A 7,831-nucleotide genomic window follows, 5' to 3' on the forward strand; every position below is an offset into this window, starting at 1 on the left:
TATATACAGAGAGAGAGAGAGAGAGAGAGAGAGAGAGAGAGAGAGAGAGAGAGAGAGAGAGAGAGAGAGAGAGAGAGAGAGAGAGAGAGAGAGAGAGAGAATTTAAAAGATAAATCATTGAAAGAATTGAGCCGATTCCAAGTACGTAGCACTTTCTTATGACTATTACTCAATACTACCGATTAGGAAAATGTTTAACAAAATTTTATTTATGATGTCACCACTAACACACCACGTGACTTTAATGCTTTCAGTCACAAGTAGTTTATGATTTCTAATTAACGCCGTCTTGAAAATAAAGTCAAGGGTAAATTTGTCAATCGAAAAAGAATATAAACTTTAACCACTCGTTCATTGCAGGTGGTAAAAGTTAATTTTGACTATCCATATTCATGATAGTATAAAGTTTATAATGATTTTGAATTTTATGCTCGTGACTAATGAATTCACATTTAAATATTTTATCACAAATAAGTTTGAACTTTTGAACAACAGGACCGTCGTAGGACAACTTGTAAAAAGCAAAATCACTCAATAAAGGATGAAACCTGTAAATATAGGCAGCGGTCAAAGTTAATATTTTTCCACCTTTAAACAGTCAAACCCCAGGTTTTACAGTCAAACTTTTATATTCCTTAAAAAAAGTTGTAACACCATGTGACAGTCAATCTTCGCCCACACAGGATCTGCTAATGTGTCTTCTCTTGACAATTATAAGCATATTCCTTCTCTATCTGTTAATAAAAGTTTGCAAAATTCGGAAATAAAATATCTTTACTTCATTGATAATAGATAAAAGAAAATAGCTGGGTAGTTAAATTCTCCCTGCAACAGCAAGTCTAGTTTTTTACAATATAGAACTGTCTTTAAAACTATCTACATCGTTGAACCGAATGAAAATTTATAAAAAATGACTTATTTCTCCTGAATTTATATAGTCTTAAGCATAATTTTCTTTAAAAATTACTTATCTTTCCTGAGTTTATATATTCTTAAGCATAATCATCTTTTAATTTCTCATGACAAAACGACTAAAAGTCATATCGGTTATAACCTTATAATTCTTTAACTGCTGAGGTATCCGCCCACACAACTCTGGTGGTCGTTTCATATCTACTGGAGCAGTTAGCCCATAAATACTTACTAATCATCAAGGAGTTTTTTTTTTTTTTCACAAAATTACGAACTATACTCAAAAGTTAGCATCCGAAAGTTCAAAGTTAGAGCAAATGTTTTATGTTGACCAGAATCACAAGTGTCTTTTTATAGTTTATATACGACATATCTGTTTTAGACGTTATTGATAGTTTATATAGGACATATGTTATGAAGTTTTTACTGTTTTAGAATATATTGTTGATTTATTCTAATTTATTTATTTTCTTATTTCCTTTCCTCACTGGGCTATTTTTCTCTGTTGGAGCCCTTGGGCCTATAGCATCTTGCTTTTCCAACTAGGGTTGTAGCTTGGCTAGTAATAATAAAAGAAACTCCTTTATATATAAACATTAATCAAGGAAGACTATTTTAAGAGTAATCTTCACCGCCAAGGTTTAACATAGACAGGTAATGTTTTAAGAAAGTTTAGAGAGATTTTAGTTTAATTGGCGCTATTTCCCATCGCTTTTTAAACATTGAGAAAAAAAAATATTAAATTCAAAATCACGCCAAAATTGAGCTTGAAACCTGGGTAGCGTTTCCTACACTTCATACAACCATTTTTTGTTAATTTTGAATTTTCCGTACAGCGAGACTTAATTGTACTTTGTTTCCGAAGCTACTAATAGTCTAAACAAAACTTAGGTCTAAAAGAAATTTTAAGATTTAAGTCCTAATCCCCCCAGACCTAGAAATATTCTTATTACCAATAAAAGATTTTACTTAAAGCAATACAAATAAACTAAGAAAAGCATACAAATAAATTAAGTTAACTACAGCTACAAATAGAGGCCGATGGGGGTAATATGGTGAAAATAGGAAAGTTAATTACATGGACTTATTGCGTAGGATTTAACTCTAACTGATGTTCTCTCTTTCCCAAAGTTACCTCCAGCTACAGTTACAAACCAACGATAAAAAATTCAGTTTTCTCTGCAAGTCTATTTTAGAGGATATACAATCCCTATACTGACCCCTTCATGAAATTAATCCTGTAACCAGTCTTTCAGAACAAAATTATGAGACTTGCATTAAGCTCAATACAGAAAAGTCAAGTATCTTGCTAATCTCTCTAAAGTCTATTGAAAGTCTAGGTTTTGGCCAGCACTCCGGTTACGGGTACATTACTTCTCCCAACGTTTGTTAGAAAGTTTAACTGTAACTTCAACCCCTAGTTTGAGGGTTCCCCCAACTTTTGTTTTGAAACTTTAAATATATAGAACTTCAACCCCTAGTTTGAGGGGTTTTCCCATAGAGTACTGCATCATATTACTCAGTTTGATGATTACTTACAGTAAGTTTGTTCTTAAACTATAAACTCTTGAAATATATGTAAGATATATGATATTTCAATAGTTCAACTTGGAGAAACACCAAACAACTACTTTTACCAAAAAACTACTTTTAATTAAACAAGTGAATAGTTATTTCAAGGGCAATAAAGGTTTTCCTTTCATGTTTTTAAAACCCTTCAATGAAATAAATTCTATATACCTTTGATATGACACCATGCTTTTACTACAAAGCCAAGGAAACCTTTTAAAAACCATAGTTTCAATTTTTCAGAAAAACTGCTAGACTCAAAATTTCTCAATTTTAATTTCTATCAACATTAACTTTACCAAAATTGAAATTATTAAAATTTAATTTTAACCTAATTTCAGTACCTTTTAAAAATCTGTAGAAAAAATTGTTTAAACTAAATTTTGAAATATGAATATTCAACTCAAATCAACAAAAACTTTTAAAAATATTTTTCAGCATTTGAGTAATAGCCTTTTTAAGATAAAGCACATATGACAAACCATGTAGTGAAAGAAAATTTATTTAAGGTGAATATAAAATACAATTAAAGTGAAAAGGAGGGTCAAACAACCACCAATTGGATATTAAGTGAGTAGATTTTAATCTACTAAAGAACTCTTAATCATGAGATTATTATCATTCGGGTGAAATATTCACCAGATCAACCAAAATAAGTTTAATTTTATTTACATGTCTAGCTTTTCGGGATCTCAAACGCCGAGTTTATTAAACTACTGGGAAAGCTTTCACCGCGGTTTCATCAAAATGACAAGCGTTAATCACCTAAGCAGAAATTGCACTATATGAATAAGCAAATTAGATTAGTTCTAACTTACCAGCAACCTATTTGCCGGAATTTCAAAATTTGCCAAATATTTTAGACATGAATTTCAAAATTTTCAATTGCCATATCCATCAGAATATTTACTGAAGATCTTATCAGGCTTCCAAGTAATCAAGTATTTAAGATCTTCAACCAATATCCTCAACCATTATCTTCAACCATTATCAAGAAGTGATGTTTAGAAATTTAAGATATTTATTCTTCGATATTTTATTCCCGAGTCTCGCCATCCAATCTGAAATGAGTGTTATTAGAAATTTTACTTGTAAAAGTTAGAAACCACTACATAAATTAACTTTTAGGAATCTCAAGCCTATAGTATTAAATAAAGTGAAAGTAATAAAATTACTACTTTTGTACAACATAATATTCATATTCTTTAAATTTAAAATATAATTATAGCACCAAAATGTAATAAAATTACTATTGTACAAAGCACATCCATATACTTTAAACTTAAGAATTTGATAAGACACCAAAATAAGGAAGGATTAGAATTTAATATGAATCACAAGTTCCAATAAAGTTGCTTTAAATTTGTATGATAATCAATAATAAAATTTGGAAAGATTAAAATTAAATATAAATGGCAAAAAAGTTTATTAAACTGATTAAAGCTAATGATAAACAGGCTTTTATTAAACAGCATAACCTAAATAAAGTACGAAAAAGTTGAACTACTCACCGAACTTAAAAACTAAGGGTTAAAAGCAAGCCTCCCTATAACGGACGGCAGACCCTAATTTTCGGTCTACCGTGCGCTATAGGGAACGTCCTCCCAAGATTGGGGGCGCAGCCCCCAATCGGAGAGGACTGGCTGGCTTTAAAAAGAATTAAAAACAAAACAAAATGACACTTACCTTTTTGTTCAGACTGAAAAATACTTCACCAGATTCCAGCGTCGTCATCAGTCAATCTGTATTTAGCGACATGTGTGTCTGTATGCAAGGTTAATGCAGATAAAACCGTCTCTAATGAAGACCAAAATACCACCCCGATAGGCTTGAAACCTGCAGGTAATCAATTTTCTTTCTGAAAGGAAAAATAAAAAGTTAATGCATGGTATTTGAAAATACACAGAAATAAATTATCCGGCGTGTTAAAATACAGCGGTATTTTGATTTAAAAAGAATTAAATTACAGAAATAGATTATAAACCGGCATGTTAATTAGAATTTTAAATATAATTAGAGCTTACGCAAGTATTTTGAATATTTACTGTACTGATATGGCCTACATTTAACAGCAGATCTCCATACAAAACCAAACTATATAAAAGCATCAAAGTCTTGCACAAATAATCTTAAATCTCCAATCAACAAAATATCAAAGTATTGGAATCTTACTAGAGTGAAACTCAAACTTTGTAGACCTCTAATAAACAAAATACTAAAGTATTAAACTCTTACGCAAGTGAAACAACTTATACAGATCTTCAGTTAATGAAATATCAAAGCATTAACTTCTTTTACAGGTGAAAATCAACTTACACAGAACTCCAATAAACAAAATGCCAAAGTATTAAAATCTTACACAAGTTAAAATCAACTAACAAAGTTATTTACTTGCCAACTAAACGAACCTAGAGTAATCTTGTATACTCTAGGTACTCTTGTAAACCGGTTACCACCAACCACCCAACTGTTCGTGGTATTGGCAGGACACTCTGAGAAAGTTTCGATATGCCAAGGACTCTAAACAAAGAAAGGCAGAAACTATAACAACGTAACAATCCCTCACTTGGTCCATTTCTTACAAGACGGCGGGCGAAAATTGAAACTGTTAATGTATATTTTGAAGAAAAAAATTAATATAATGTTTATCTAGATAACTTACTTATATCAATTATATGATGTAATGTACTATTGTTAACAATAATTTCTCGAAGGGAGGATTATTATGGGTGTATTAAGAGATTAAACGACAGAATTAATATGAATCGTTATGATTGTAAACTAAATTTTATTTAGTTGCGATAATATTGTAAGAAATCCGGTGAAAACTAAAATTTTACATTGTAAAAAAGGTATAATACTACGTTAGACAAGCAATTGAGCAAATTTATGTTCTCTCTCTCTCTCTCTCTCTCTCTCTCTCTCTCTCTCTCTCTCTCTCTCTCTCTCTCTCTCTCTCTCTGTCTGTAACACAGTTAACATATTCAAGAATAAGTCAGACAAGATCTCAAAAACTCTCTAAACGTTTAAACTAAATCGTTTTACCCAAGAGCAAATGGCGTCCCCGCAGATATCCAAAATCCTTTCATCTCTCTCTCTCTCTCTCTCTCTCTCTCTCTCTCTCTCTCTCCCTAACGGTCCGACTGGTCGCTTAATAGAGTCCTCTTCTGGATGTTGGCATCGTTAGTGATTTGCAGATGGCAGCAGATGACCCCAGAAAGCATCCCCCCTCCCAACCCTTATAGAACCCCACCACCTCCATCCCCACTACCTCATCCCAGTCCAATGTCACAATCAGTTGCTGGTAAAATATTATCAAGCGAGTATCAGGTATTATTTGCTTGTTAGCGAATGATAAACATATTAGTATGGCATATTTTTGGATGCAACGTGCTTATTATGGTTAGCATTTTTGATGGTTCCATATTTAAAATGTTTGTTTTGTAATTATGGTATTACTAATATTTTTCCCTTTTTTTAAAGAATTTCTGATAAAAACAAACCACAGGCTGGGAATAGATTTAAAGGTTTAAAGGTCGCTCATGAATGGCAGAGGGAAGGGACAGTGACATTACCCTAGCAAGCAGGAAAATGCCCCAGAGACTGACCATATGTATGATATGATCAGCACCTAAGCTATTGGAAGACAATAAAAGGAGGAAGAGCAAAACTAGTTAGTGCATTATGTAATGATAATTACTATCTATATAAAAGTATATATCTTTGCTATAAAGTAAATAGAGAGTCGTGAAACAGAGGCCACATTTAGTCACCAACAGATTTCGTCACATTCATAGAGATCAAATCCCACCAACTCCTACAATGTTTTGGCTGACGTGAAGATGGATAAGTTCAACGTGAATGTGTACACAATGAAGAGATGCTGTTGAACCCACTTAAATGTCATGTGTGAGTGTCTTATAAGATCCCTGAATGGTGTCACTGCTGTTTATATCAACGAGAGACTTCTCTATTGTTCAACTTGAACTCATCTCCAAAGACAACCAGATGGTATTTCACAAGACAGAGAGAATAACGGATTTTTTAACAATAACTTGTGGCACTCTTTATATGGGTAGAAGTAAGGAGACTAGGGTTGTCTTTCTTAAAATATATATAGGATTATGAAACATTCTTATATAAAACAGTTGAAGATAATGATAAATCTATAAACTAGGTTATAAAACCATGATATATTGTCAGTACTCCTTAGTATATAAGAAATTTCAATTGCCTGCTACAGCTATATATTTATTGACTGTGAAAATACATAATCTACGGAATAAGAAAAATAACTGATTTTGCAAATTGGGAATAAACTAGACCATTTCTAGTTGATTAGCAAAAATGAGTATTATGCTTGGTAATAAGAAATTCCGTTATGTAATGTATATATATATATATTATATATACATGGGTGTGTGTGTGGACTTGGCACTATTTGAATATCTTCTTGCCACAGCATGCATGTTCAACATACATTATGGAAGCCATTTGTTGCATATAAACATCCATTATCATTTAATCGTAAGTTCAGTTTCAATTACATTTGTATTTACAGAATTTAAATACTTCCCAGTGACTAATAGACACCTAAGACAAATCTTTTAAAACTATGTGAGTGGCTGAGCATCGCTAGGCAAAAGAACAACTCAATTAAGTCTGAATAGTTATCTTCGAAAAGCTTTTTTGATTTATTTGATTTTCGTATTTGCTTTTCTGATGGTTTAGTGGTACATAATTCTTGCAATTCCAATGACCTATAATTTGTTTTTATTGCTAAAGCAATTTACCCTATTTATATAGACTAGAGGGAGTTTCAGGGATTTGTGAAGCATCACAATTAAATATGAAGACTTTTTTTATCCAAGATTTGAATTCTTCATTTTCTTAATTATCTGATAGTTTAGAGCTACACAATTCTTGCATTTCTAATTAACTATAAATTGTTTTTATTACTTCAGCTATATAGAATATCTGTATAGTCTAGGCGTGTCAGGGATTTGTAAAACAACTCAATTAAGTATGAAGACTTTTTTTATCTGAGATTTGAATCCTTCATTTCTTAATTATCTGATGGTTTAGAGCAACACAATTCTTGCATTGTCAATAAACTATAAATTGTTTTTATTACTTCAGCTATTTAGAATATCTATAGAGTTTAGGAGTGTCAGGGATTTGTAAAACAACTTACTTAAGTCTGAAGACTTTTTTAAAAAAGATATGTTGATTCTGTCTTATTTACCTAATCATATGATGGTTTAATGCTACATAATTCTTATATTATCAATGATCTAAACTTTATTTTTATTACTTCACTTATTGAGAATATCCATATAGGCTAGAAGGA

At 31.5% G+C, this 7,831-nt stretch overlaps 1 long non-coding RNA gene across 2 annotated transcripts; it reads right to left on the minus strand.

Annotated features, from left to right (window-relative positions):
• Nucleotides 1-2,967: 2,967 nt before the first annotated feature.
• LOC137620168 (uncharacterized) lies at nucleotides 2,968-4,936 on the minus strand. 2 transcript variants are annotated; one of them, XR_011040007.1, is made up of 3 exons: nucleotides 4,873-4,936; nucleotides 4,168-4,339; nucleotides 2,968-3,542 (listed from the first exon to the last, which is right to left on the minus strand). It is a non-coding gene; the product is annotated as an uncharacterized lncRNA (long non-coding RNA). The 2 variants fall into 2 exon arrangements; XR_011040008.1 differs by having other exon boundaries at nucleotides 4,798-4,900.
• Nucleotides 4,937-7,831: the final 2,895 nt, after the last annotated feature.

Source organism: Palaemon carinicauda, chromosome 26 (assembly GCF_036898095.1).
Source record: "Palaemon carinicauda isolate YSFRI2023 chromosome 26, ASM3689809v2, whole genome shotgun sequence".
Lineage (NCBI taxonomy): Eukaryota > Metazoa > Arthropoda > Malacostraca > Decapoda > Palaemonidae > Palaemon > Palaemon carinicauda.